The sequence below is a fragment of the Lepidothrix coronata genome, unplaced genomic scaffold, assembly GCF_001604755.1.
Source record: "Lepidothrix coronata isolate B3197 unplaced genomic scaffold, Lepidothrix_coronata-1.0 Scaffold232, whole genome shotgun sequence".
In the NCBI taxonomy this organism is placed as follows: domain Eukaryota; kingdom Metazoa; phylum Chordata; class Aves; order Passeriformes; family Pipridae; genus Lepidothrix; species Lepidothrix coronata.
Window position 1 is genome coordinate 408,068 of NW_016690412.1, and position 27,025 is coordinate 435,092.

At 39.9% G+C, this 27,025-nt stretch overlaps 1 pseudogene; it reads right to left on the minus strand.

Moving 5' to 3' along the window:
- Positions 1 to 2,244: 2,244 nt before the first annotated feature.
- Positions 2,245 to 8,103, minus strand: LOC108506866 (annotated as a pseudogene).
- Between the last annotated feature and the right edge of the window lie 18,922 nt (positions 8,104 to 27,025).

Below are 27,025 nucleotides of genomic sequence, written 5' to 3' on the forward strand. Positions count from 1 at the left end.
TTTCTACACCTCTAACCCCCAGAGAAAGAGCAAAACTAAACTAAGTTCAGGGTAATTCAGGCTAACATGGCTGGAAACCCTGGAGCCCCTTTCTCCCATGAAACCCATAGAAGTGACTGCTGAAGTGACAGACCCTGACCGTGCCCCTGACTCCAGCCTCCCTGCTTTCCCACAGCTGACCCGCCTCCCCCCTACCCACTAGCTGTACCTGCCTGCTGCCCCCCAGCCCAGACAGCACAGCAGAAACAAGCATCATTCGCATCCCAGATGAGAATAAGAAAGTAGGATTTCTTGAGACAGCTAGCATACATACCTGAGAATATTTTCCTATCAATTACATTCACTTACATGCTATCTAGCAGATGTTGCTGACCTGTGGCCTGGCAGGTTTGTTAGCTGTGGAAAATATCACCATTATAATTGCGTTCAGTATATCATCTTTGTTCCTGAGTTCAGCAGAGAAACCAAGATCACAAGAATTTTCCTTATAAAATCTGTCCAGATTAAAAACAGAAGAGTCAGTCAAAATGGTGTAGCAAGCTTATTTATTTATTTTTAGATGCTTGATGTCTGACTAAGGAGCATATGTAAACCTTCTGTATTCTATGGCCATTGAAATGCAAATACTTCTTTTATTCTTTCTCAGACCAATATTTTCCTGGCTTAAAGACAGGAACAATCTGCATAGATAAAGTTCCTGCATAGGTAATGAAAGAAATGGAGTCAGAGATTGTTATAAATTAATGATGTTGTCATTATTCATTGTGTTTAGATTTTCTGTTCTATTGTATGTGAAACCTCTATCTCCCTGCAGAGGGAGTTCAAAGTGTGAGAGCAGCTAGCTAATGTTTAGCAATTAAAAAAAGAATTGTTGGTAAATAGAACTCTGAAAATCATAAACAGATATTTGAAAATTTAAGTGTTAGTAGAATTGCTTGCTATGTAGAAGTATATGTATAAACATATACTTCTGTCTATATTACCTTGTGCTGAGATCACATATAACCTCTCATATCATGCAGTTATTAAATAACTTTTACATCATAGAGTCAATCACAGAATCAATTAAAGGATCAATCACAGAATTGTAGAATGGCTTGAGTTGGAAGGCACCTTCAAGATCAAGTTATAAGCCCCCCCCCCAACAGGCAGGGACACCTTCCACTAGACCAGGGTGCTCAAATCCTCATCTGTCCTCACCTTGAACACTTCCAAGGATGGGGTATTCACAATTTCTTTGGGAAAACTGTTCCAGTGCCTCACCACCCTCAGAGTAAAGAATTTCTTCCTAATATCTAATCTAAACATCCTCTCTTTCAATTTAAAGCTGGTGATATTTTTGGTAAAAAAAATTAAAAATTTACAATTTAAATGCACATTGTTCTACTCCAACAGTAAAACTACTGGAGAGAGTAATGGACAGATCAAGGCATTTAACATGCTCAAACACTTATAAAGAAAGGAACAAATGCAGTAGAAAGCATTAGGACAGAGTGTCTTTTTCCAGGACTTCCACTTGCCTTCATGACAGACATATTGATCTGCTTGTGAAACTTGACACATTAGTCATGATCAGAAGTGCTGCTGCCAGCAGAACCTCCCTATACAATGTGGAGGTAGTTGCTACAGGTACAAATGAATAGGCATTCAGCTTTAGGGGAAAAAAAAAATGTTTCTTCAGTACTTTAGCAACATGGAATGGGCAGAAAAATCCATTTTTAAACATATAGCATCTTTTGCTTGGAACAAAAATTTGTATTGTCAAGTGGCCATACTCACACACATACTCACACTGCTGGATATCTACCAGCTGAAGTTGGCAGCTCAGACAGTAGAAAGGTTTAGCACTTACTGGAATACCAATCTAGTGTCCAATACTTGAGCCTAATCAGTAAGCATTAGGGTGAACCATGCTAGTCACCAACAGTTTCAGAAGGGCAGACAGGAAGAAGTTTATCTTATGGCTCACCCAGTCATCCATGTAAAGATTGGTTTCTTACTGTCTCAATGAGCACAACTTTTACCAGAAAGTGATTTTTCAGGGTGGGTTTTCTTGGTTTTGGTTTTCTTTGTTATTGTTGTTGTTTGTTCATTAGGGGGGTTTTGGTAGTTTATTTTTATTTTTATTTTTATTTTTATCTCAACATTCTTATGAATAGCTATCCAGAGCTGTCTGGACTTTCAGTTGTTCTGAAACAGTAGAATTTCATCTTCAGTATGCATTTCATCTTAAAAAAAGAGCTGTTAGTCAGAATCCAAATCTTGAATCTTATTATATCCAAATTCCTTTGGAACCTCTTGTCAAGTATTTGTTTCATCTTGTTATGTCCTGAAAGGGCTGTCCTGGACAGTTTGCTCTGAGGTAGCTAACGTTTGGGATACCCTTAAACCTTATGATAGGCTGAATGGCCCATAAAAAGGAGGGAGAGGAAGGAAAAAGGAAAGAAGGAGGTAAAGAAAAGAAGGAAGGAGGGAGCAAAGGAAGGAAGGAAGGGGAGAAGGGGAGAGAAAGAGAGAAAGAAAGAAAAGAAAGAAAGAAGGAAAGAGAAAGAAAGAGAAAGAAATAAGAAAAAGAAAGAAAGAAAAAGAAAGAGAAAGGAAAGGGAAGGAAGAAAGAGAAAGAAAGAGAAAGAAATAAGAAAAAGAAAGAAAGAAAAAGAAAGAGAAAGGAAAGGGAAGGAAGGAAGGAAGAAAGGTTCTAGCACTGTCTCTGGTCTGGTTCTTTGGGATGGTGGGTGCACACCCAGCCCCTCTGAGTTGCACTGTTTATAGACTAGTCTCAGCCTATGTGCATTTTGTCATTCTCAAACTTTCTAGAAAGAGTTTGGGAAGGTCTCTGGTGGTTTTGATCCCCTTCTCCTCTGTCAGAGATGCAGGTGCAATGCTGTCTCAGGCTTGTTTTTTGAGATAAGAAAGTTGTCCCCAGCAAAGCGCTATTCTGCCTTCGCAAGATCCTCTTTTCTAACCTTATCTGGTGGGCATGGTAACATTCTTTTCCTCTTCTGAAAAGTGTTTTGGACATTAACTCTTTTAGATTTTCAGTTTCTCACACATGTTCTTCTCCTGTAACATTAGTTCTCATCACTGAAGGTCTGTCCAGACTCTTGTCTGTCACCATCTTCCTCAAGTAAGAATTCATCTTCATCAGATGTTATCAGATAGTCATTACACCAGTTATTTTCATAACTTTTTTCATTTTCATATACATCCTCTGGAACAGGATCATCATCTACCAGTTCATATTCTTCTCTATAGGGCTGTTTAAAAAGGATATTTGGGATCAAACCAAGGGCTGATGTTTCCACATAGTAGATGTCATAAATGTATTCATCTTCTTGTTCACAGTGTTCTTTTTTCCATCTTCAGAAACATCTAAATGCTCATGTGTCATCTCTACTGCACTGCAAAGAATCACATCTGGATCAGTCTTCTGTGGGTTTGCAGTGGTTATGCTGTTGTCTCCCACCATCTCCTCTTCTTGTACAGTATCAGATAACTGGAATTTCTCATAGCAATCTGAATTCTTATCAACAGCACCGCTCTCCTCTTGTGAAGCATCTCCTTTTGCTTCAGAGTCTGATATGTCACCATCAGTTGAAGCCTTGCCATTTATGACAGGTGCAACTGTTTCAGTACAATCAGGTCAATAGCTGACTATTACATGGACGCAGTTTTCCTTCCTTTTCAGTTGCTTGGAAGAACAAAGTTCCCGAATTATTTGCTGAGTGCTTCCCAAAGAAGGTCACAGATTTTGAGCTGCTTTGTTGCCCATGATCATGTCTTTAACATATTTCTGAACTGGTCCATTCTTGGAGGACACGGTCACCAGGAGCTCGAAAAGGCTCCTTTCTACCATCTGGGCACCACCACACTCTGTGCACAGCTGCTTGCAGGTGAGGAGCAGAGCCTCAGCCAGCTCCATCCCTCCACACTTCCGCTTAATGCACAGCACCGCTGCGCACTCCCTAGCAATCCACAGCTACATCACAGCATTTGGTACACTTTCAGTAGGAAGTATGTATCAGATGAAACTACATACTTATGACAGCATAATTTAAAAGTTCTTGCAGATAGCTCCCACTCTCCTTGGGACCTCACGACTGCATGCACACAACTGGTTTGGGTTACTTTTTCCTCTTTTTGTATCCGATGGGAGTTCTTTTTGTCAGCTTGACCTGCAAAATTTGGAAAGGAAGAAACTTGGTTTCATGAGGCAGACGAAGTTTTGCATCATGCTGTTCATAAGCGTGGGTGGGTTAGCCTTTAGGTAGACCCTGCATTTCCCTTGTGAACAAGTTTCTGATCTTGTTCATTGCCGTATCCATGCAGCTGGAACTCACGCTGACAATCTGTGACAGAGTCCTGGTGGGTTTGACAGGGAAAAATAAGGAGGCCCAGCTGCTTACAGCAGGTCAAGCATAAATTGGAGTAAACATCAGCAATCTCAACACAGTTAACAGCATATCAACTTGCAAATTAGAGACAGAAAAAGAAAATATTTTGTGGGAATAAAAATTGATGGGAAAGCCCCATAACCTCAACTCGTGCAGTGTCTTGCTGAATGCAAAAATCATTATCAGTTTCCTCCTGAAAATGAAAACCCAGACCAGTAGGTTTAGACACATGTATGTGTATGTGGCTAGCAGCTTCTGAAAAATTTCTGAAAAATTCCACCAAAACTTGGCTGAAACCTGCCAAAAATTTTTCAAACCCAAGAAACACACAAACAAACCCTAATTTTGAGTGCAGCAGATACTACAAGTGAAAGTGCTATTGACTCTCAAATCTGATAAACAGATGGATGGAAACTTTTCAAGTAAGTCTTCTGATGAGAACAGGCTTAGTCAACCTACCAGGGTACTACCTTCTCCTTGAACTGCATTGGCCCCAGTTGCACTGTAACACGTGGCAGGGAAGAGACATAAGGCCTTGAGGCTCCTTACAGGGTGGGAGTGAAAGCAATAAAACATGGAGCCAGATATACATTGCATTTGCAAGATAGGAAGATAAGGAAAGAGTCTTATTTTCACCATAGGCTTGATTGACTTCCTCCCTGGGTAATAAGGGTAACAGCTTCCCCTGAAAACTTGTGAGGCTGCAGAGCAGAATCTTACTTCTCAGTTTTAGGCAGTTACTTGATCACCATTTAATCGTCTGAGGTGGTTGCCAATTTAGTCCCTTCTGAGGGACTAAATTAGGGATTATTTAGGGAGTTTTTCTCCCTGGATATAGCTTTTACGAAAGCAACATGCATGACTAATTACAAGGTAATAAAAGCTGGAGACTGAAGTTTACGGAAAAGCTGAAAAAAATCTTGTCTTTTGGTATTTTTTTTTACACAGTAAATCGTGGGTAAGCAAATGTAAAATGAGCTTAGGTCATCTTGAATACAGGCAGTTAGTGTGGTGATGTTGATTATCGTGTGTTCTTTTGCCTCAAGCCTTCCCATTTGCACTCCGATTTTGCAGTAAGCCCCTGTACGTGTTTGTTACCTGGGCAATGCTCAGAGCTGCAGGCGCAGAATCAGCCTGAGATAGAGCTCTTCTCTCATGAATGGGCTTTTTTAAGCATCTACTTTCTGCATTGATATCCCACAAGATATCAAGGCAAGGTCACACAACAGCTTTGATTTTGCCTTTTAGCTAGTGTCTGGGACCCAGCATGTGGCAATATTACCTAGACTGAACAGGTCGACATTTCTGCTCTTGAGGCAAAATGGAAACTCTGCTATAAAGGGAAATCAGAGCTGTTTTGGAGACACAGAGATTAATAGCAATATTACTACCATTTCTGCTGCTGTTGAGAAAATGTCTCAGGACCTCCCATGATAACATCCAGACAGCATGGAGGAAAAAGAAATCCCCAGTTTTTATGCACAGTAGACTGAAACTTGTTCGATCATTGAAAGAGAAAATAGATGTGAAGAGGGAGGCTGAAAGCAGTTGGCAACTGGAAATGGGAGAGGCAGCCCAAAGACACTGCAATGCTGGATCAGCATTGAATACTGTGGTGACATGAGGCTCAGCCTCAGCAGGTTTTCAGTCCTGGTTTCACTCTTAATACTTCCTGTGTTAATTAGTTTAAAGCTAGCTTGGCTACGTTAACAAAGGCTCCATATGCTGAAGCAACTGCAATGTCAATCAACCTGGAATGGGTTTACAGGAGTTGAAGACCAGATAAGACTGAGCTTGACTGAGAAAACTGAAGAGACTAAAAGGTGGGGCCGGGAATGGATGAGATAAGAAATCTGGTGCAGAGAACAGATAGGAATGGGCAGTGAAGAGATACTCTCTGACTGGGTGTGATGCGGTAAATGTGCAATGATGCTGAGCAATGCAGAAAGTGCAAAACGTGAAGTAATTCTTCTATCAGTGATCATTGCTCATCCAAGGCACAGAGTGTACTCCTGCCCTGTGAAAAGAGCTGTGTGTGAGCATGTAATGAGAGACTATATCATGAAAAGTGCACAGAAAGAGGCTTCATGAAGGCTACACAGGGAATCTTAATCCCAGTCTTTCTTGCCTTTGAAGCAGAATTGCCAGCCACTGTGTCCATTCTCACAGGTTTTTCTGTCCATTATAAGCTCCTGTAAATTGTCAAGTAAAAATATGCTGTACGTTTTTGGATGTAAGTGAAAAAATCTGTATCAGGGAAGATTTCTACATATCTCATGGAAAAATGGCTGTACAAGTTTTTTGTTTGTGTAATTTTTTCCTGGAAGAGTTCAGTATTGGAAATGTCTAGAGGCAGAATGTCAGAAAAAGTGGCTTATTGAATGATGATAATGTAAGGAAATTTGCTTGTTGAATAAAAACCATATTCCTCTAGAAGTTGAATCTTTTTCTCTGTAATGGTTTGTTGGTTTGTTGGAAGGGTTTTTTGGGGGGAGTGGTGTTGGTGAAGGTGAATTCTTTATCTTTTCACCTCCTAAAACAGGCATTGTAGTAGACAGGATAGTATATGCCTTTCTCATATAACCTTTTTTTTAACATGGTGAATTAAGTCTGCTGATCAATAGCTCATTGAGTTCAATGGATAGATTTGACCTTTATCTTTTGGTTGAGATGCTAAATGCAAAATCTTTTCATTTTCATATTCACAATGAATGCAGATACTCTGCTATCTACTCTTTGATAGTCTGTGCTATCTACTATCTAATAGTCTATGTGAGAATAAAACCTGATCTGATATTACACATAACATCAGCAGTATGAAGAGCTGTGATATTCAAATAAAAAATGAGACTGTTCGAATACCTTTGAATAGCTTGTAGGAAAGTGCAGTGTATATAAAATAAAAAATAAGGAATTTACCCATAGATTTCTAAAACTTTCCTGACATGCAATGCCATATAAAACTTTTGGCCTTTATCCCCAAATATTGTCTATGTGAAAATTCAGCTAAATCTTTTGGCATATGGAAGTCAACAAAACATGACTTTACAACTCATTATGTTGCTAGTTTGCTTTCCAGGATTTTGTGAAAAACCCTCCCCAGAAGACCCTCACTAGAAGACAGAACGGAAACATAGGGCAAGGTAGCTCAAACAATTGCAATGCCCAGCTCCCCATTGCCATAGGAGTCCATCATACCATCACCATTCATGAACTTACCTTGCTCCAACTTGAAAGTCTCCTGGCCTTCATGAGACTATGCCAGTACCTCGACCTGATCTAGATGCTGCCAGTCATCCTGGGGAATGATGGTCCTAGCAAGACCAGCCTTCAGAAGTCCAGGAGACCAGCAGTTACCTGGAGACCAGAGGGAATGTCTGGAGCAAAGAAGATGTACCCTTAGTGATAGAGGATCAAGTTAGATCAGGTACAACAGGATCAGACTAGACAATATTTAACCTTCAGGACATGCTGGCTCTCCTGAGGGACACAGAACATCCACCAAGAGGATATTCAGCTTGTGGTCAGAAGGAGAGCCTGTCAGGAGCTGAGGGAGGCTGTCAGCAACCGTGGGGATGTCCATGTGGGAAGCCAGTCTGCCTGCCTGCTGGCTGTCGTCCTGAAGGTCATTTCTGGAGGAGAGTAGCGCAGAGAAATATTTCTCTTGTTGTGTTGGAGCAGTTCCTGAAGGAGCTAGGGATTGCTCCATGGGTGACTGATATCAGAAGGGGAGACAAATCACAGCATCCCAGCAAAGGTCGTCCCTCTGCTGTAGGCCAGGTGTGGTCAGAGAGCCTTCCCTTGAGGTGGGATTAGATGAAATGAGGAGCCAGGAAACCAGGCTGTGCTGTTTTCCAGAAGCTCAGGAGCACCAAAAGCTGGCTGAGGGCACTTGAAAATCTACACAGCACTGCTTCTAGCTTCCATCTGCCTTAGAAAAGCCTGGGTGATGTGTTGGCAACATCTAATTTCATGGATAATGCAAACCAATCCAAGTGCTCTATTTTTAAGAGCAAGGTAGAAATTTGGCAAACAGTAGCTTACTCCCGATTGTCACCTGTTAAATTTCACATTTTAATTGTCCTTGGCTTTGACTCCAGTCACTCCAAAAAGCATGGTAGTTTTGCCTCTATGCTTCAAACAACTGGAGAGCTTGTTAGAGGAAAGAATGAGTTAGCTTTAACTAAAGGAAGAATTGATTGAAGTTTATTATGGCTTTACCTAACAAATAACACTGTTGTATGGAAGAGTTTGCAGGCCCTTCTCAGGGAAACAAAAAACCCAAACAAACAGAAAGAGAAAACAGACCTGTGAAGAGAGGAGTGAAAGCCAACAAGGCAAGAAATGAAGAAAGAGAAAAAAAGAGCTTTCGGGGGGTCATCAATTTAAAAGATACAAGAAGGCTGAGAAAAACAAGAAGCCCAAGTAACAAAATCTGCTGTTCACCTTTCAACACTTTGAGTGTTACTCTAAGTACGTGCAATGTCTCTCTGATGCACAGTGATGGAAATGTGTGTCTGGAGTAAAATGCCACTCCAAAACTTTGCACTTGTTGAATGTCTGCTTTTACAAACGTAAGTAGATACCTTTAGGTGTGCAAGGTCACAAGAATCATGTTTTTTAGGTCTTTGACCTGCTCCCTTAATGAAAAGGCAAAGTCCCTTTTTTTTATTTATGTCAGTTGGCAATCCTAGTGCTGGCTTGTATCATCTGAATCCCTGATAGGCAGCAAGGATTTCTTCCAAGTTGTTTGAGACGTGAAGATATTGGCACTGCCTAAAAATGGTCATATTTTCCCTGAGGTAGTTTATAGAAAGATGAAAAATAAAATAAAATAAAAAAAAGACAAAACCATCATGACCCTGTGCACACAGTATCTAGCATGGTGCTTTTGTGTTTTTTCTCTGCACTGCTCACTAGTGAGCAAAGCAGTCCAGGCTGGCTCAGTGCAAAGGGATCAAATCATTGTGCTCAGTGAAGTGTTTTGCAGAAAGAAGGACTCAAGCCCTGGAAGCATCACAGTCCTGGCCAGCTCAGCAGCTCTGCCTGAGGGAGTGTGTTTTGCCTCTAAACACGGGTTGCTAGAAAAGAACAGTGGGGGATGCTACTGCTCAGGCTTAGGAAATTACTGTGTGGTAGCAACCCCGGGGCTGCCTCTGAAGCCCTGCAAAAGGGACCCTGTAAATCTGTGTGTCTGAGGTTATCTGAGGTTATCACACATGTTTAGAAGATGCCAGAGCAATCCCATAGTCACTGCCAGCAAGAGTTCTGTCTTCTGTGCTACGAACAATTCTTTTTACATTGTGTTTTGCAAAGAAAGAGAAACAAAATCTCACCTATTCCTGCCTTTATGATGCTGTCAGTCCTTTTTGATTCTGTCTTATAGGCACAGATTTATTTTTAGCAGCTGTGGCTGACCTATGACTCCTGGGCTACCAAGGGTATGATGTGACCTCAGTGCTGTTGTGGTAGAGGTGAAGGGAGGTGAGTTGAAGACAGAAGAACAGTCCATGCGCTGTTGCTTTCGCTGGTGGATTATATTCAGATAGGACTGAGATGGATCAGAAAAGGGTGCCTGCGGCACCTGCCTACTGGGTGCCAGGCCCAAACATTTCTGTTGCTCCCTTCATTCCGGGGCAATTCATGCACCACCCTCAGACCTTCCCCCCGTGGAAGGGAAAAAGATTCTTAGAGGACAAGATGCATAAGAGGGCAGCAAGAGGCATCTGTCCTGGCAGGTGGCTTTGCTGTCTTTTTTTCAGCCTCACAAGCACATGCTCACCAGCTGGCAGAGCTGAGAGGTGGCTCCATGTCCCATGGAGAGCACTGGGGAGCTCAGTTCTTCAGCACTGGATCACATTTTAAAAATAGTTAAACTACTTTGAAACAAGGGCTAAAGTGATTAAGATCCTGACATATTTTCCATTTCAGGATTGACTCTAGTCCTGGTATTATTGATTCCAAAGCTTTAGAAAGAGTTGAAACAGCATTTCTTTAGCAGGTCATTACAAAGGCTAATATTTTCAGTAGTTTGTCTGAATTGGTCCCTACTACCTACCTTATAATTGTGTCCCGATGTAGGATTTATTTCCAATGCACTGAAAAGTGTTGACATATGGACCTTGGAACCTCATCTCTTCTGTGGGATCTTGGAAAATGTTGAAGTGCCTTTTAGATTAGCAATGAGTGTAAACCTTTGCTTGCATATGGAAGGGCTTCTATAATCAATTCATTGATTAAAGACAATAGAAATACAGAACTGCATGTGACAAGAAGAAAATACTGTTAATAATTCTCTGAGAAGCAGAACATTGAAGCCCACACCTTTGTACACTAGGGCCTTATTTACCTTGCAGTTGAGATTTGATCATCATTTTAGTGTTTGTGAGAAGGAAAATATTCTTTCTGTATACATAATCATTTATTTGCATTTAATAAACAGCATGAAATTCTACTGCATTAATAATAATTCTTCCAGGTTAATGTAAATTAAAAACAAAAGTATGCCTGCTAAAGTAAGTCTAACTTCTGTTACCAAATAAAAACCAGTAATTGCTGCAATTGCATGAATTTGTAGCTATAGCAGTTGCAGTGTTGCTAACTACCATACTCTGACATCCAAAACAAACAGACTTACCTTGAAGACTTTATAAAAATGTAGTGATTTTAATATGGCACTCCCTTAAAATAATAATCATTCAATGGTAAGTTTGTAAATGAAAGCATAAAGATAGAAACCTGTTCCTGCTTGGCAAACTAAAAAGCACAAAGAGGTTAATAATTAAGCTGTTAATAAGTCACTATTTGTTGCCATTTCTTCTGTTTCTTTTCCTCCTTACTCTACCCTCCATATAGCCTTTTCAGGATTCCACACGCTCACGTGAGATAATTCCATCCGAGAGACTGCTGCATGAGTTGTCCAGTTTGCAGCTAACAATGCAACTGCACGCCTCTGTGAAATGCTCCTTCAGGAGTACATCTGAAATATGCATAGATGTAGATAGACCAAGATCTGCTCCAAGGCCCGATTATGGTTTTGATCCTGGATTCTCTTTTCCAGCAATTGCTCTGTGAGACCAATTGCCCAAAGTTTTTCCAGGGGGTCAGGACTGGGCTCATGGCCACAAAATGAGGATGCGCAAGGCCACAGAGGATCATGGCCACTCCTTCCCAAATGGAGGGGGAGCACGCTCTGAGTTAGGGCTAATGAAGGAGCAATGGTCCCTGAAACTCTGCCCTATAAATCTATTTATGAAGTTTTGTAAACAGACACGTTATAGAATATGGTCACAAACATTGCTGAACTCTCTGATTAGCCCTGAAGTGAGGAACACATTCAGAGCTACCTTGTCAAACAAGCTTTAAAGTTACTGTTTAAATTTAACTTAAGTACACACCTTCTTGAGTTGCAGTGCAGCTCTTTTGTGCACATCTTTCCACAGCAGCTCCTATACACTGTTCTCTCTGTAACCTATGTCTCCATGCCAGGAACTACTTTTTGCCTATCACATGCTTATACCTGTAATACTCTCCTACAGGAAAAGATTGAGAGCGCTTTTAATGAAATCCCTACTAAAGATGAAGTGATTTCTGTGATTTTTCTATTTGGAGAGTATCATAACAATAATATTTCAGGATATCAACAAAAATTCAGCTGTATGATAGAACAGGAACTTTCAGGCACCCCTCTACCCTGACAAAAATGAGCAGCAAACTGTGGTCCAGGAGCACGTCATGGTCTTGACCACAGCCAGTGTGATGTCACATGGACCTGATCCAAAACCGCTCTAAAAAAAAATCCACACTCACAAAAGAAAATAGAGGTAGATAAATCTAACCATACTATACTTATAAACTCAATATCTCTTTTCACAAAAGGGACCATCAAGATGATGAATTTTATTTCTGTACTGGGCTCTTTTCAAGTTGGTTAGGTCATTGTTTCAAAAATTGAAGGTTTTATTCAGGAAAATATTTATTACAGAAAGTAGCCTCTATTTTAAGTGGTCAAGAGAAGGCACAACACAAGGTTACATCTGCTGGTGTGTGAGCTTGTGCCCACTGGAGTCCCTGGACAACTTCTCCAAGATTTCCATCCTGAGATCATTCTTCAGTGTCTTTCAGCTGATTTACGAATACACAGTCTGTCTGCCGAGTGTCTCTTCCGGGGCAGCATATTTGTTCCAGGTGTTTTATGCTCTTCTACCTATCTTTCTAAGGGAAGAAGTATCCACAATGAAAGTGCTTTTAATCATAACTGGGACAGAAAAAAGGTGTGATGCTGCACAGCTTTTCCCTCTCAGGTAGCATTAATTTCAGGCAGTACCAATAGGATTTTAGTCTCTTACCACAGCCTAGGGACACCCGTGTCCAGTTCTGTGGTGGTCTTTGCATCACCCAAGGATTCAGGATTACACACCAAATAGATGTAGGATTCAATTTTGATTTTTAATACTATTTCTAGTATTTCCAAGACCTAAATATTATTAGGTGAGGATAGAGCCTGTAAAACCAATCCTCCTCCTTACTGTCTTACCATATGTAGCAATTTTGTCTTCAAAATAGTCTTTTAGCATACAAATGCTAGCCCATACATTATAGTCTTTCAGCTCAGAGAACAGTCTAAGGTACTAGTAAATACTTCAGTGATGTTTCGTTTGGTTTGCAGGTGGTAGACTAAACTATCCTTCTTTCACTAGTTCCCATTTCTTAATTTCCACATCATCTCTTCCTGAAGAATCACAACAATCCTACATGTCACAAGGTCTATGTTTATGCATTTTCAGTCAGAGGCTCCAATAATAATACCACCACTTAGTAAAGGCATCAGTGGTGATGGAGTTCACTTCTAGGTTCTTTTGGCACAACAAATAGCTCAGACATTACTTTTGCTTTCTCCAATTTCTACCTCATGGTTTGGTCCTTCTCAAGAGAAGACAGCCTAATCAGCTGCAATCAGATCAGCCACTGCCCTTGTGGAAGCAGTGAGCACAGCAACAGGAGGAGCTAAGTCTGTCCTCTTCTACTGCAGCAGCTATTAGTGTTAGACCCAACCCAGCTCTCCTTAGGAGATTGTTCAAAATAAACTGCCAGGCAGCATGAAAATTTTTATATGTTTAAACAGCTCTTCCTACCTCAGCCGGAAGGTCTCCAGAGAAGCTGAGGAAGCCCAGTTTGCTAGGATATTCACCTACCACCCTATGAAGTAGCTTATGTACAAAGAATGAAGCTTGACTTTCACTGATAGGTGTCATTGTCAGAGACTGAAACAGTTAATGATTTATGCATTCTAAGAGACTTCTGCAGGCTTCTGGCTTTCTGATGGGCAACTGGGCCCATCCCCCCCCTCCTCCAGTGCAGAAGATGTCAAACCCCGAAAAGGCGGAAGAGTCGAGTTTACCACGCCCTCCACATGAACTCCGCGCCAAAAAGGGGGACACCAACCTATGAAAACAACTCCCCGCCCTGGGGGAGGTGCTAAGGATATGGATTTTGACTGGTGACTTTGGGGGTTTGGCGGGGTTTTTGCTTTTCCTTCTCCCCCCACCACCTGCGGATCAAGACATCGCTGGATCCAGTGGGCGGTGATTATCTCATCTTCTTTTCTTTTCTTGCTCTCCCTTACTCTTACCCTGTCTTTCTCTCCCCTATGCATTTTTCTCCTCCCCAGAAAGGTTATGACAGCACCCAAAATGTTAACATACCTATTGATACCAAACTGTTAAAATAAATCTTGTCAATATATGTTTTCAAACACCGATTATTTAGTGTCGTTTCGCTTTAATCCACCCCAAAGGAATTATTGATAAAAACTTGAGTTACCCCCCCTCCCCTTTTCCTGGGGCGGGTCGTAACAGTCATACAACAGGTCTTGACTGTTTTTTCACTGTGACAAACCACACTTGATCACACAGCTGCAAAACTGTGTCCCTACTTAAACAGTGTGTTTTCCAGCATATATGTACATCAAATTGTTATGAGTTACCAAAAGTATATTTCACCTTCTAAAAACGTGTCTATGGACCTACTAATTTCAAGTTCTTTCAAGGTCTTATCTTCCCCAGAAGGGCAAGTATCAATGACACACAGGCTATTGGGGAACAGAGAACAGAGATATGGTGTAGAGACAGCCCCCAACAATCCATTTATCTCCTGTAACTTCCCCTTACCCTGTGCTCTAGTGTTCTGTGACAAGAAGGTCCATGTTTGTCCCTGAATCCTGATGATGATGTTGCCTTCCTCTTACAACATAACTTGTTGGGGCTTTGTTTTGAGGCACAAAATATGCCCAAGAATTAATAGGAAGAAGCTGAGAAAAACAAGTTCAGTGGTGCCCAGAAACCCTCATCAAAGGCTATACTTATGCTAAAATAAAATATGTGTGTGCTCCCCTGTCCCAGTACTTTCTGACTCTATTGTTGTAAGTGCTGATTTATTTTTAGCAGTGAGTGGCTGAGTGGTGACTCTTGGGCTACCAGAGATGTGATGCAGCCCTGGCAACTTCTTGGTGAAGTAGAGGAGAGGCAAGGGGAGGAGAGAAAAGGAGAGGGAAAGCTCCCATGGTCTGCTGTTCTTTCAATGAACTTCATTCGAGCTTGAGTGAACCAGAACAAAAAAAAGACACTATGGGGTGCTTGCCCACTGGGTGCCCTGGCAAGTCTGTGGCAGTTCAGCTTGATGCAATCTCTTTTTCCAGAGTGAAAATAATCAGTCTTTTCTCTGCTTTCCTGATGATCTTGCCTACCATCAAATCCCGATGCAGTTCTCTTATGGTTTCCCATGCCAAAATCCCAGTAGTCACTGCATTGCTTTTCTTCTACGCTTTCTTGAGAGCTAATTTTTCTGTGATTTCTTCTGCTAAGTGATCAACACTGCTGGGCTGCTGCTGCTGGTTTGTGGGGTATGAAAACAAATCATAATTTGTATCCCTGTAAGCAACTGAGTTTTCAGTTTCATAGATTAACTTATATAAAAAAAAAATTAACTGAAAGCAAGGCTTTTTAAATGTTCTGAACGAAGCCAACCCAAAACTCAGTTTCTATCTGAAAAAGGATTTTCAGGGCATATTAGAAGGACAGCGATAAGTGGGGCTTGTGTTCCCTGAAAATATCTTGATGTCTAAGAAAAAAAATATTTAAATAAAGTATTTCAGAATGAAAAAAGCGTGAAAAATGCAAAATGTCAAACTGACACATTTTAACTTGTTTTGAAGTTGTATTTTAATTCTCAGGAGGCCAAGCCAATCTGATAAACTCAAAATAAAACTTTTCCAAATCAGTCTTTCCATATACTTTCCAGTGTGAAAAGCACTCTATGGAAAATTTGAGTCAGCTGGATTTCATTGGTGCATTTTCTGTTATCCATCATTTATCTCCTGTTTCCATTGTTATCTCTTTGAAGCAGAGGTCTCTATACATGGTTAGATAGCAGACAGAAAGATGGGGTATTGTTCTTTTACAGCAGCTTGTATGCCTACCTAAAAAGACACAAAGGCCTGGGATTTCCAACCCAGTGTTAGAAATGCTGTATTTCAGGTCCTAGTTTTTACTCTGTGTTCAGTTTAGCTTGCTAAGGCACTACAATTCCCCATGCTGCATTGCTGAACTTCTAATCACTCCCAGCCAGCCTCATGTGAGAGGCAGCTGTTCTTCCTCCCAGCCATGTCACTGCATAAATTTCCAAGCATCCAAAAAACATCTCACATCACAAGAGTTTTGCACCTATGCCACCAGGGGAAGCAAGAAGCCAAGAAAAACAAAGGAGGACAAACTGCATGTCTAATAATAACTTTTGCAAGGTTTGTCCAAGGTACACAGTATTAATCCCAATTTACTGCTTATTATAGTGATGGGGTTTTTTTCCTTCTTATGTAGTAATTATCAGATTGGCTCCCAGCTCCCCTTGTTTTCCTCATTATTCTGATCCTGTATGTCTCCCTGCCCATCTGTAGGTGGATTGCCAGAGTCCCAGTTGTCCTTCACCTTCTGTAGTCATTTACAAGGATGATACATGCCCCTGAGCTCTGCTCAGTTTATAATGGTACAAATGTGGCAGACAAGGGTGGATTGCCTTTCACATCTGTTGTCCGGCTGTCTAGCAATTCTCATTCCTCCTTCTGAGAGACTAAGGTCAGATCTAATAAAGACATCCATGGCTTTACTTGTAGTGCTGGTAAGGAAACTCCATCTCATTTGTCACCCCTGTCCAATTTTCACGCGCACAGTGTGCCTGTGGTGAGTGTCCTTTACTTGGTGGTGGTGAAGGGCTGCTACTCACACAGGGTGGCAATATGTGTGAGTGGCTGCTACTCACACAGGGTCCCATATGTGTCTGGGACTTTGAATGGGCTGCTCACAAATTCTGTACGTGCAATAAACTATTCCAGTTTTGCTAGTTTGTGGCTTAGTCCACATCTCTGCCCTCATATCTTGTGTACGAAGCTTGTCTCCAGATAAACAACCTCAGAATATGCCTAGTCCTGCAGGAAGGCACACCCTAAATGCTTCATCTCTACCTTCCAGTTCTTTCACTAGTGAAAATATTTCCAGCGAGAGACAAACTGCTGAAATTGTTGCATTTAGGGGTGCTCCAGAAGGGTCTTCTATTTGCTGTAAAAAACCCTGCTCTGTTTTGCATATGTAATTACATACTTGTTAGATTAGGGACTGGAACATGACTTTCCCACCTTTGCCCAGTAGAAGTCACCCTCTTCACAGTTTTTTTGTCTGGGGACAAGTAACATTGAGTGTATCCAAGAGAAGAGCTCCAAAAGAAGAAATTAAAAGAAACCTCTTTCAGAAGACCTAAACTGATGACAAGGCCACTCAGAGGTGGATAAGCCAAGTTTGTGTTTCAGTTCTGAGTTACACAGAGGGGATTTGAATGAATGAGCATGACTAGATGGAAGAAGAGTAACTGTAGGAGATGATATATTAACAGGCAAATTTCAGATATTGCGTCAAAGTAGGTTTTGATTAACAACAGCCTTTCTCAATAGTGATTAATGACAACTTTTCAGGAAAAATAAAAATAAAATTGAAAAGCAGTAGTATTTGGGGGGGGGGAAATAAATGTCCTGTGTTTGAAAGAACTTTTTTTTTCTTCCTTTAAGGTGTATGTGACATCTTTGGCTACTTTAGGAATGGAACTTTTGAAAATAAATCAATATATTGGAAGTGGGAGGTAAAAGAAAAATTTTCTGTTCCAGAATCCCCTAGGGAATATTTGAGTTCAAATTGCTTCAGTCAAAAAGCAATGCAATTGATGTTTAATTAAGTGTAAAACCTACATTACAAGTAATCTTCCAGGTCTCATCTAGAAAGGCCAGTTATCCCAATCAAAATAGAGTGCGTAGGTATACAGAACTTTGAGAATGGTGTTAGCTCAAGGCAATTCAAAATTGTTAATTTGATTCTTGCCAGGAAAATTACAAATGATCAATTTTTTAAAAAAATTGAACAAATGAGGAGTGGTCAAAGTTTAGTTAGAAATTATGTACCTGCTCAGTTTTTGATGGCAATAACCTAATTGTCGTAGACTAGAAAAGAAAAAAAAAAAAGGAACAAAAAAGAACTGAGAAGCCTCAGAAAATTTGACATAAGTAGAATGACTTTACTGTATACAAATGTTTAATCTCAGTCCTAGCCGGAGCATCTGTCACTCATGCTGGAGTGAATCAGTGTGTCAGCACCACAGAAACAAACCTAAGGGGAGGGAGATGTTAGGAGTCATCCCCACATCTCATGTTGAAAAAAGGATACCCCTGCTTCATTAACAGTATTATTCCATGGAAATAATTCTCAACCCTTTCTTAAAAAGAAGAATTGTTTTTGACTTTATACATATGTCCTGGTTTTGGCTGGGACAGAGTTCATTTTCCTCTTAGTATCTGGTACAATGTTGTGGTTTTGGGATTTAGTTTGAGAAGAATGTTGATAACACACTGATGTTTTGGCCGTTGTTAAGTGGTGTTTGCCTAAAGTCAAGGACTTTTCATTGTCTCATGCTTTGCTAATGAGGAGCTGCACAAAAAGCCAGGAGGGAGCATGGCCAGGATAGCTGAACAAATGTATATCCCATACCATAGACGGTCACGCTCAGTATGTAAACTGGGAAAGTTCCTTGGAAGGGGGATGATCACTATTCAGGGATGGTCTGGGCATTGATCAGCGGGTGGTGAGAATCTGTACTGGGCACCATCTTTTCCCCTTGAGTTCTGCTACTCTCTCCTTCTCCTTATCATTATTATGAACATATTTATTAATATATTTTGTTTCAATTATTAAATTGTTCTTATCTCAGCCCATGAGGTTTACCTTTTCCCTCTGATTCTCCTCCCCAGTGGGAGCAGGGTTGGGGGGCACTGAGTGAGCAGCAGCATGGTATTTTGTGTCCATGACAACATATGACCAAACAACAAAAGTAACTTTGGCATTTTTTCTTTTTTTTCCCCTAGAATTTTAGGATTTAATCATGATGGGAACACAAGAATAACTATAACAGTGATTACAATGGCAGCCCAGGGAGAAGGAGGAACAGAACAAGATCACATGACTTTTTTCGTACTACTCTTCCATCATCTGAGCTTTTTGAGCTCTGGGAATTTCCTGAGCACTCCAAGATTTTTCTATTTAATAACTGGCAATGGATCTCTCTTCAAAGTTTGTGTCCAGGCTCTACTTATATTCACATAAATTTCTCACTTCCTCTGGGAGTGCCACAGGTCTGCTACACACTGAGGGATGAATCACCTTCTTTTTGTACTTTCAAACCTGGCTTCCACTGGCTTCCTTTAAGGCCTGTAAAAATTGTGCTTGGCCTCTGCTCTATTGGAAGAAATTTTGGTGGTGGTGGCCCCAAAAATAGGGAGGTCTGGCTTGCTAGTGAGATTTTTCCTTTTTTTGGTCAGGAATTAGTTTCTAGCAGAATAATTCTCTCGCTCTGACTAGGGGTTATTTCAGAATACTATATAATTTTTTGCCATTGGACTTGACCTGATTTCTTCCAAACCTCATTTGACAGAAGAAAAAGGGGCATGTTACATAATTTATTAGATACCAGAAATGCATTAAAAATGTATTTAACAAGAACTAATCCCACCAGGAAATCAAATAACAGTATATTTCCTCAAAGTAGTCTTGATGGAGCAGGCCCGTATTTAAACATTTAAAACTTCCTTTATATCAATTGGGCAAAAAATGATTCATCATGCTGCTTATGCTAAAAAAAAAAAAAACCAAAACAAAACAAAACACAAAACAACAATAAGGAACCACAAACCAACAAAATAAATCAAACAAACATGCAAACAACAAACCAAAAAAGCCCATGACAAGTTCAACTGAACAGTAGGAGCGTAATGAACCCAAATAAATAGTTCTGTGCTCAAACTCAAAATACAAGTACCTTCAGGCAGCAGTCTAAAGAAAAACTAGCTTGTTGGATTATTTAGTGAACATGGTAGATCCTGGATAAAACCCTTTTTCACCTGCTCAGCTCCAAGTAAATGGCATGTATAGGTAACCTGTGCTTGCAGGTGAGTGCTTGCCCTCCTACAAAAAGAAACCATACAGAGAAACAGGTGATATGGCAGTTGCCCCTGGTGCTTGTGGTTAAAGGGTGACCTTTCTGAGGACAGAGGGTTTACTTTGAGTTCCCACAGTGGAACAACATTGCCTTATGTCAGTGAAGATATTTGTAGCAATTCACTGTATGCTTTGAGCAAAACTGTCAAGAGATCTCCGGAACCCATTTTAACATCAGCCAAACATAAAGTATTAATTGCTCTGCTGTTCAGATCTCTTCTCTTTAATTCTTTGGATTTAACAAGAAACCTGCTACTCTATGAGTTCTGGAATACAATCACGTAGAAATTTTCAGATGAAACATTTCTTTACTCTTCTTTCCTTTTTTCTCTTTTATTTCTGTCAAGAAAAGTCGGTATGGAAGAAATCAAAACATCCTGTAGAATCGTGTCAGTTTGTGGATCAGCTGAGCAGAGGCAAGGCAATTTTGCCAGGGAAATTTTCTCTGTTTTCCTTTCAGTCTGACATGCTCTCCTCCAGCCTGTCTAAAAGGCAGATGCCAAGCCCATAGCCTGGCAGCCATGGCCAGGAGCCTCAAGGTTTCTTATAATGCAATAGGGTGTCTCTTATATGTGAGAAGGGAAAGAGTTCACAAAGAGTAATCTCATCTGCTTCAGATTAAGTATGAAATATATCTGGGATTTTTTTCCTGTGGTTTTTGTAAATGTTCAGGGCATTTTGAACGATTAAACTTGTTTTTAATGTGTGAAGTTTTTGGGTGATGGCTGGGGAGGAGAAGATGCTCACTGAAGAAGGCAGGAGGAAAATGAGGAACGCATTCTTTATAACCTAGTAATTTGAAATTCTTAATGGATAAATGATTTCTTTCCTGTCCCAAGAACATGTCCTGCAGTACACAGTGCTCTGTAGTATCAAGAGTCTCAGATTAATGGCCTATCTAGAACAATGTACATTTTCAAATCCTCAACTAGATATTTAATTAGAAGGCATTTCCATTCCAACTGCCTCCATGCAGCCCATCAATACTCCTAACCTTTCATCAATATTTCCTTTCCTACTCAGTCTGAGAAGTGCATGCCTTTTCAAAGAGTTATTTTGGCAATTAGGCAACTAAAGAAAATGACCAGAGCTGTAAAAGTGCTTAACCCTAAGTCTTACCCATTAAAAGCAATGATAGCTGCTATATATTGCAAAATGATGAAACCTCCACTGACTGTCTGCAAAGAAAAAGTTCCATCGTTACTACCTATGATTAAGACAGGAGAAGAAATAGATTCCATGATGGGGAAGACATTAAAAGGACAGATGTTTAATACAAAAAACTAAAAAGTAATTAGTTTTGAGTTTTTCCCAGGCCTGTCATCCATTGTCTAGCATAAACTGAAATATAAACTTGAAGTACAAAACTAGATTGCACTATTTAAAAAAACCCCAACCAATCATGGAAAACAGTTTTAACTCTACATAAATTTAAATACCTGTATACCAATTTTAATACATTTTAATCACATGAATACTGCAAGTAATCAAAACTATTTAGTATGAGTAATATTTGGGGCTTTTATTGTTTGCAACATCTGTATCATGAGTTAATACTAAGGAGTCCTTGTTTTTAAGGGATGCATCAAGTGTTGAGGCATTTCTTTCCATGAGAAATTTTACCATTATTAGATTTTCACTGAAACTTGATAGTTCCCTATCAAAAGCTTATTCATTTGGAAGCAGTTTGTCACTCCTGAGTCTGATTATTCAGTGTAAGAAAAGAGAGCTGGGTGTCTTGCTTTGTAAGAGACATATTTCTGAGATCTATTAAAAACACTGTTTAGCTCACAGCTAGATGCCACATTTTTCTTACTGTTCACAAATCTTTTATGTAGATGACATAAATGAAACAGTAAAAACGAAGTACTGTTTGTGAAATTTTATATATATATTTTTTTAATTTAACATTTCCATTTCATTTCCCTCATAAAATTCTGTTCCCAAGCTGCAATTCTTGGTCAGAGAACTGGTGGTTGTAACTCTACGTGTTATTACTGAAGTTAGTCAAGAATATGATGTATTGTTTTTTTAAAACGTAAAATGGGATATCTGTGAATTTGAGATATGATGGAGAGAACATTAAGAAGATGTGGACTTAGCCTTACACTAGAAGCAGGCTTGGTGGAACATAAATTTTAAAATGAACTACATTTATCGGCTGTAGTTTCACATTTTAATGTGAATTATATCATGAAGATATATTCATGATTCATTTTATTGAGTTATATAATGAAGATTCAGGTCACATTAACCAAATTCCTCCTTGGTCCCCATTCCTATTTGGTGAGTTTGGGCCTTCAGGGTCACCTTACTAATAGACTGGAACTTGACTTATGTTTCCAGTCATGCAAATAATTAGTATGACCAGTAGTAATGAAACTATTAAAAGAAAATGAGTTACCGGTTGAAGTATTTGCAGGAACAGAGCCCCACATCCTTAGATATATTACTTTTAGTTTCCTCACTGTATTATTCAGCTAATTTTGACTGAAAATATGGAGTTATTTTCAGCAATGAAGTATGAAATAGGGTGTTAGGAAAATCCATATTTTGCTTCTCTTGGTCTCAATTTTTAGTTTTTAACATAAATCACGTATGAAGTGAGATCCAGCAGAACACCTGCAGCCTAGTAGTGTCCCTGACCATTCATCAGTCTATTACATCCTCTTGCAGAAAGTCGTAAAATTTCTAATGGGCAACCACAACACTTTCTGTGTCTGAGAAGCAGAGTAATTTTCTGATATGCTAATTGTGAGAGTCCAGGGAGAGTTAGATTTCCAAGACCAACTGTCATAGCCCTGGAATCAATTTAAAATGTTTCCATCAACACCTAAAATTGATACGAATTTGCACAGTCTGCCGTTTGTACTTTGTGTCCAGAATAGCACTGTAATTTTTTCTCTTATATTTCAGAGATTTTTGAGACTGTGAGGTTTTTGAGACTATGGCTGTCATATGATATTTTGGAATACCTAGGTTTTTGGATTGTGATAAATTCTAGTGGAGCAGTTTAGGATCATTCATTGTCTCAGAAACCTTTACAGTGCAATAAAAAATCATAGAATGATTAGGGTGGGAAAGGACTTTTGAAGGTCATCATAGAATCATAAAATTACTTGGGTTGGAAGGAACCTTTAAGATGATCTAGTTCCAGCCCCCCCTTCCATGGGCAGAAACACCTTCTACTACACCACATTTCTCAAAGCCCCATCCAACCTGGCCTTGAACACTGCCAAGGATGGGGCATCCATCACTTCTTTGGGCAGCCTGTTCCAGTGCCTCATCACCCTCAGAGTAAAGAATTTTTACCTAATGTCTAGTCTAAACCTACTCTCAGTTTAAAACCAAACCCCTTGTCCTATCACTACATGCCCTCCTAAAAAGTCCCTCTCCATCTTTCTTGAGGGCCCCCTTCAGGTACTGGAAGGCTGCAACTGGATCACCCCAGAGCCTTCTCTTTTCCAGGAGGAAAAATCCCAACTCTCTCAGCCTCTCTTCATAGGAGAGGTGTTCCATTTATCTAATAATCTTGATGGCACTCCTCTGGATTTTCTCAAACAGGTCGATGTCCTTCCTGTGCTGGTGACCCCAGAGCAGGATGTAGCATTCCAGGTGGGGTCTCACCAGAGTGGAGTAGATGGGCAGAATCATCTCCCTCGACCAGCTGGCCACACTGCTTGTGATGCAGTCCAGGACACAATTGGCTTTCTGGGCTGCAAGTGCACATTTCCAGCCCATGTCCAGCCTCTAATCCACCAACACCCCCAAATTCCTTCTTGACAGGGCTGCTCTCAATCTGTTCATCCCCCAGCCTGTGTTGATACTGGTCCTCTAGTTCAACTCCCCAGTTCAAACAGGGTCACCTAAGAGCAGGTTGCCCAGGACCATGTCCAATGGGGTTTGGAATACCTCCAAGGTTGGAGACTCAACTTTCTTAGGTAACTTATGTCAGATTTTGACTACCCTTATGGTAAAAAAAATGTTTTCTTGTGTGCAGTTGGACTATTATGTGTTCTAATTTGTGCCTGTTACCTCTTGTCCTATCAGTAGTCACTACTGAGAATGGTCTGGCTCCCTCATGTTAATTCACTCTCATCAGGTGTATCTGATCAATACATATTGATTAGATGCCCATAAGCCTTCTCTCAGCTGAGGAGTCCCTGTTATTTCAGCCTTTCCCCATTTGAAAAAAAAAGAAGGAAATTTTCAACACATCATCTGGAAAATTTTGGAAGGCTTTCCTAAATAAGAAATTTGAGACATTAGTTTTGATCTAGTTTTCCTCATAAGCTATGCAATTTCAGTTCAGTGTGCAAGTGCCAGATTAAATCATGAATAGGGTGTTAATTTGACAGTTTTTGTTATGAAGCTTATCAGAACTCTATGTTGTATATCTGGAGATTTCACATGGGTTTCACCCAGGCTGTATGCTTAATAACACTGTATTGGCAGAGCAATGCCATGGTTACTGTTCAAGGTATGTGTACATTGATGACTCACACTGTGTCCTGAATTTTCTGATCTCTCAGGCTGTTTTGATGAAAAGCTATTGAAAAAAGTATGAAGATGGTGCAAGGAATAAGTGTTGGAAGAATCTCCCACGGTCTTGCTCTTGGTGGGAAGTCGTTGGTAGCATAAACTATGTAATGTGGGATATTGCTCATTGCTAGTGCAGAAACCAAAGTAAGAAGATGTTAACGTCTACCATCAACCACTGAGGGACGCTGTAACTGAAAGTATGCATTGATTTGCCTTGCCAAAGAAAACTCTTCCTCCACAGTTTCTCAACATAGTAGTCAGAAGTGGCAATGTGCTACAATATTAGATAATTTTTGATGCCTTGATTTGCAAATCATCCTTGCTGGCAATGGATAAATCTGTGCTGTTTGGCTCATAGATGGCGTTACTTTCCAAATTATCAGTTAATAATTTTTGTACATAATTTTAATTATTGTTTACTCCTATAAATGGTAGTATTTCTGATTAAATTTTGCCGCTGTTGTTCAGGAAGTTGCCACAAGTGACAGAAGGGTCTTCCTGGAGACATCACAATACCCCACTTCACCTGACAAATGCACTGCATTCCTCTGCTCTGTGTTTGCTTATTTTGACTCATACCTTTAGAGGCTCAGGGGCCAGGGACTGATGTTTCATAGCCTTGAAATTTGAAAAGAAATCTAAACCCTGCAATATATTACATGCACATCCCTAAATCTCTGATCTCTTTGAATCTGTAGAAGGTAAGTGGTTGTCCAAAATATTTGTGAGCTTGTTTTTTGTCAGTGTTGTTTGTGGTACTGTGAAGCCTGTGAGCATCTGCCACTGATCAGGATCAGGACAGTTATTGCACTGATGACTGTCCAAACACCAAACAGAAAGATGATCTGTTACTCCAAATCCTGTAGTTCACAAAGGCACCAACCTTTTCTCACCCTAGAGAAGTTAACCCTCCAAACACAGGTTCCTGTCTCTTTATTTCTCACTATGCATGTGGTAAAATATTTTCAGTGGGAGGTGGTAAATGGTCTATTTACTACAAGTGATGGTTTTGTTTGGCTGAAGAGACATAATTCAGAGACATAAACTGTTTTTATAATTTGCTAATGGATAGCTGTATTCAGACTACCTGTAAGTCAAGTAGTGTCATTCTTTTATGTCTTCTTTAAAGTGACAAAATATTTGACCCTTATTTTCCAGACTGTAAATAGTGGCATGAAGAGATGATGTCCCAGCTCCTCCAGGGAATTTATTTTAGTGGAAATGTGGATTTAGTGATTTTCCCAGCCTGCAGGAAACAGCAAACTGCAGCTTCGCAAAGTCTGGGTTAATAAGGTCCTACCAAATGATAGTCTGCTTCCTTCGCCCACCAGCTCTTTTCTACAGAAAAAAAGAAAATACTAATGAATAAAGCTGCCATAGCTAAGTCCAAGGAAGAAAGATTTTTTCCATCAGATAAAAGGAATGTCTCTAGTCTCTCTGTCAGGGCCTGCCAACTAATCTAAGAGGGAAGAAAAATTTTTCGTGTGCTAAACTATTTTCTCACTAATCTTATTTTAAGGAAAGTAACATAATGAGGATTTATTTGGGGCACTCAGTATACTTTTTCTTAAAGCCAGACAAAAAAGAAAATCTGTTATTTGTTTTATTTCTACTTTAGCACTTTATCTGACAGGTTGACATGAGAGCAGACATAAGAGCGTAGCTTTGTATAAGATATTAAATGATCATAAAGCAATTTTATTCTCCAGATTATCAAACACAATCTAATTGGCAAGAATGGGTCCTTTGTATAAAAATAGTTTGGAGATTCTATTCTTGTAGCAGGGCAATATTTTTTTCTGGAATCTATTTTAAATGCTCTTATTAGTTAGCTCTGTTTGCTTTTTTTTTAGGCTGCATTATAAATCTTTGAAAGCTCTGAATCTCAAATGCTGCCTCCTGACAATGGATTCTAGAACAGTGACCGACAAAAAGCAATGCATCTTGAGTGGCATTTGAGCAAGATACTGCCCCAGAAAAATAAAAAGTGCTTTATGAGTGTCTCTGAGAGTCTTGTATCTGGGTATTTAGGTAGACATCTGAAAGTAGTGAGTTCACAGAAACCCATGGGGTTGCCATGATATCTCTGAGAGTGTCATACTGAGATCCTTTATCATGAGTTTGATCAGATTATGGGCTGTGTACACTGACATTAAATGAGAGCATTCAGACATATATGAGATATGAGAACAGCCTTTATGAACTCGGTAAGATAACTCATGCAGTGATAATTAATGCTTTTTAACTTGGGATCACAACATTCAAAGCCCAGTGATTCAAGTACAGTTATCCCAATCTCTTCCCTGATATGTACCAGAAGAAAAGCATTAGGAATAGATATTAAGTCACTGGAAGGCCAACACAAATGCTACAGTGCTGGGAATTCATTAAAAAGTGACTTTGACATTTTGACAAATGTTTGATTGATGTTAATTGATTGTATTTTGCTGTTTTATCTGATATCTCCTAAGTTTTGCATGTTCCAAATGTCAAGTAGGTTTCTGA